This window comes from Equus quagga, chromosome 8 (genome assembly GCF_021613505.1).
Source record: "Equus quagga isolate Etosha38 chromosome 8, UCLA_HA_Equagga_1.0, whole genome shotgun sequence".
Classification (NCBI taxonomy): domain Eukaryota; kingdom Metazoa; phylum Chordata; class Mammalia; order Perissodactyla; family Equidae; genus Equus; species Equus quagga.
The window spans coordinates 119119400-119124084 of NC_060274.1; the positions used below are offsets into that span (position 1 = coordinate 119119400).

At 41.9% G+C, this 4685-nt stretch overlaps 1 pseudogene; it reads left to right on the forward strand.

Annotated features, from left to right (window-relative positions):
* The first annotated feature begins 3108 nt into the window (after positions 1–3108).
* On the forward strand, positions 3109–4460 carry LOC124243351 (putative olfactory receptor 9A1; annotated as a pseudogene).
* The last annotated feature ends 225 nt before the right edge of the window (positions 4461–4685 follow it).

A 4685-nucleotide genomic window follows, 5' to 3' on the forward strand; every position in this document is an offset into this window, starting at 1 on the left:
AGATTTTTGCATCTATGTTTGTAAAGGATATTGGTCTATTTTCTTTTCCTGTGATGTCTTTGTATGGCTTTGGTATCAGGATAATGCTGACCTCATAGAATGAGTTAGAAAGTTTCTTTTCTTTTATTTGTTGGAAGAGATTGAGAAGGATTGGTGATAATTCTTCTTTCAATCTTTGATAGAATTTACCATTGAAACCATCTGGCTCTGGACTTTTTTGGAGAGGTATTGATTATCAATTTAATCTCTTTACTTGTTATAAGTCTCTTCAGATTTTCTGTTTCATAATGAAACAGTCTTGGTAGGTTGTTCGTTTCTAGGAATTTATCTGTTTCATCCAGGTTATCCAATGTGTTGGATACAATTATTCATAGTATTTTCTTATAATCATCTTTTATTTATATAAAATACATAATGATGTCTCCACTTTCTTTTCTGATTTTAGTAATTTGAGTCTTCTTTCTTTTTTTCTTAGTCAATCTAGTTAAACTTTGTCAATTTTGTCAATCTTATCAAATAACCCATTTCTGATTTTGTTGATTTGCTCTGTTGTTTTTATATCCTCTGTCTTATTTATCTCTTCTCTAATTTTTATTTCCTTCCTTTTTCTAGTTTTGGATTAAATTTGCTCTTCTTTTTCTGATTCCTTATGATGCAAAGTTAGGTTATTGATTTGAAGTCTTTCTACTTTTTTAATGTAGGCATTTACAGCTAAATCCCCCAGTATAATGCAAGTGCTTTTAAAAACCCCAATTTCCCAAAGAAACTTTCCTTCTGAGGTTTTCGATGGCCTATTGTATGTCTTAACAATAATCTTTTGCCCCAGGTTGCTGAGGGTTTTTAGTAAGCAAAAACTTGCTTGAGCAATGCCTGCCTCTTTCCACCCTGGGTGAGTTCTGTGTTAGGTGAAACAAGGAGAAGCATCTTGTGTCAGTCCTTCAGGTAGCCCCAGACAGTTAGAACAGACGTGCACAATACTTTGTAAGTAAGATCTACTCTGCTCCCTTGAGAACCAGGGACTGGGGTCCCACAATGGGAATGCAAATTGCTATTTCAAGACTGCTGCTGAGAGGGGGAAAGCATGGGCAAGGGTAAATAAAAGTTTTCTTCATCACAAAGTTTTCTTAACATTTTTAAGTTGCCTTTTTCTTGAATCAGTGTTTCCTTGGTTGTTATAAATCTTTTATTCTTTTCTAGAGTTTGACAAAGTTAGTTCTGACAGTTCCTACTTATTTTCTGATGTTTCTATGGGGGACTTGGGGCCTAGGAGGAGGGCAGCCTGGGTGCTGAGAAACTCCTGATGAGGGAGATTTCAAGTGTGGCCATTAAAAAAACTTTTAAGAGTTCTTAAATTTGATTAGCCTCATGAGAGAAGGGCTGGAAGTTTCTCTGTCTTTCCCTTCACTGCATCCCTAGGGTTTCTCTGAACTTAGGCAAATTTGGTTCCTCAGCATATAACTCTCCTTGGCGACACATTGGGGAGGGAAAGAAGGAGAGAAAGTCAGAGAGATACAATTGGGCTTCCCATAGCAGTTATTACTGAATTTTTTTCTACAAGCTAGTGTGAGGACAATTTTGTCTTTCACTGAGAGTGAAAACAGCAGCTACTTGCTCTGGCCCACAGAGCATGCTCAGCACTAGTCAGGCTGAGCGTAGTAGCCTGGGGCACATCCTTGAGAGCTATAGAATTTCCAGTTCAGTCTCTTTCTCTGGAGGTAAGTATCTTTTAGCAGTTTCTCTCTGTGAAAGACAGAGTAGGAGAGGATCAAACGGGAAGTTCTGAGTCCGGCTTCCTTCTAGAACAAGGATACCTACAGCCTGAAGAGTGGGCTAGGGGAGCAGAAGACTGTATGGGCTCATCTTCAAATCCCCACTCCCTGTACAGCAGAGAGTAGATTCCGCTCTTTCCTGACCCAATATTGGACATAGGCACAGCTCCTTGCTCTTGTTATGACCCTCCTCTCTCCTTTTCATCTGGTCCTGGCTAAACAGAAATGATGGAAGGCAGACTACTGAGCTCTCCAAACAATTGTTACCCAATTGCCATTTTATAAGGGATCTGCAGAGAGAGGAGTGCATGTTGGCAGGGCAGTGTTTCAGTGAAGACTGAAGGGAGAATTGGCTTCAGAATTGGCCTTAGCTGGGACTAGATAAGCTTTGTTCATAAATTCATTAATTGATCGATTCATTGACTTATTCATTCAAAAATATTCATCAAGTAGCAGAAACGGTAAGCAAGCATGACAAACTTTCTGATTTCGTGGAGCTTACATTGTAAAATGGGAGACAGAAATAAACAAAAAGCAAACATATAATTTCAGTTGAGGAGAGCTGAGAAGAGAAATATATCCTGGTGAGGTGACAGAGAGTGAAGGGTGGTCTGTGTCCTTTTAGAGAAGATGATGAGGAAAGGCTCCCTGAGCTTGGGCACTTGAGCAAAGACCTGAAGGAAATGAGAGATGGAGCCCAGAAATCCTAAGGGGCTCAGGTCCTTGGGTCTATTTCATGTTAGTTACAACTGAGTCTTTAATTTTTCATATGATTTTGTAGGAAAAACCTGGTTGTAAAAGGAACATTGGCTCTGGGGAGAGTTTTTGAACTTCTGTTAGACTGAGACTATGGCCACTTATATGTAGGGCCTGGACTGGGCCCAGATTTCACATTTGGTGGCTTTGACTTCCTGCTGGATCTAGGGTTTTGGGCTCTTGTGAAGGCAGAGGATGTTGAAATTGGACCTTTAGTCTCTTGTCTGCCAGTCCCAGCATGAGGTCAGTGTGGGACAGGTGGACATCGAGGATGGAAGCTCCTCCCACGCTCTCCTCTAGACCCTCCTCCTGTTAGTCTGGAATTGGTATTAGAGTCTGGGAGAAAGAGGCCCCTGACTGACTAAGCCCAGGTGCTTGTTAGCCTACCTCCTATGAGAAGACACATTCACTGGGGAGCAGAGCAAGGCAGACTTTCCCTTCCAAGAGTAGGGAGAAAGAAAACAGTAATTCACTCAGGGAACTAGCTGACCAGTGGCCTGAGAAAGACAGTCCTTGCCCTCAACATATTACAGAAATTCCTCAGAGTTCCCCACATTCACACCCACCAGTGATACCTATGATGATGGAGGTAAAGGAAAGCCTTTAAAATGATTATGATGCAAATAGACCCTGTGTCAGGAAGAACCAAAGTAAACACATAACCAGATTTGGGTAGGATTGGGTGGGAAAACTTTTTTATAGGATGTGATACTGGAGCAGAGCTCACAGGACAGAATATGCTTGGTGGACCAGATAGTTTAGGGCATTCCCCATGGAAGGGACTTAGTGGTATAAAGGAGCATGCTGTGGTCAGGGAGGCAGACTGCATGGCTGTTCAGAGTAGAGTGGGAGGCAGGATAACCTGTGGATTGAGAGATGCAGGTGGTGTGTATTGGGCAAGGAGTTGTCTTGCCTATGGGGTGGTGTTGGTGACTGGCCTCATCTTCTGGGCCAGAAGCAATTTTCTTCATATATTGTGTACATTCTTAAAAGAATTAGCATTGTACGTAGAGGGAACAGTAGAACACAAACCTTTCCTAGTGATATTTTAGAGCCTATGAAGAAGAGAATATTTTCTCTGCCTGGAACTGTTTCTATTTGTTTTGAGATAGAAGCAGTGTTCGCTTTTACTCTCTAGATTTCATAAGGAGGAAGTGCTCAGAACTAACCGGAGGAATCACTCTAGTGCCGCTGAATTTATATCTCTTAGGTCCTTGACTCGCAAGAATAATGCCATATCTTGTTTGCTACCTTCTTCCTCTTCTACTCTGTGACATTAATTGGAAACACAGTCATCATCATGATGGTCTGTGTTGACAAATGTCTGCAGTTTCCCTTGTATTTCTTCCTTGCCTACCTTTCTGTCTAGGGATCCTGATCACATCTGTTGCAATCCCCTTGATACTCTAGGGGTTGCCGCTTCATGAGACTGCATGTGGTGCACAACTGTATTGTACCTTTCCTTGGGTATGTCATGGTTTATATTAATGGGAGCGATGGCTGTGGACCATTATGTGACTGTCTGTAACCCTCTGAAGTACAACATTGTTAGGAACAGCTACACCTGCATCTGGGTGGTAGTTGTGTCATGGGTGTTTGGGTTCCTATTTTAAATCTGGCCAATGTATGCCACATTTCAGTTTAATTTCTGCAAATCAAATGTGTTAGACCATTTTTACTGTCAGTGAGGGCAACTGCTGAAACTGTCCTGTGATGACAGTCTTTTCACACAGTTTGCTCTTTTTTAAAGCTATTTTCATTATCATTGGTTCTCTGGCCCCGACGGTTGTCTCCTACACCTACGTCATCTCCTTCATCCTCAAGATCCCCTCAGCCTCTGGCCGGAGGAAAGCCTTCTCTACATGTGCCTCCCACTTCACCTTTGTTGTAATCGGCTATGGTGTCTGCTTATTTCTCTACGTGAAATCCAAGTAAATCCAGGCAGCCGAGTACAACAGGGTGGTGCCACTGATGATTTCAGTGGTGACTCCCTTTCTGAACCTTTTTTTTTAAAGATTGGCACCTGAGCTAACATCTGTTGCCAATCTTTTTGTTCTTCTTCTTCTTACCCCTAAAGCCCCCCCTCCCCACCCTGCCGCTCCCCCCTCCCCAGTACATAGTTGTATATTCTAGTTGCAGGTCCTTGTAGTTGTGTTATGT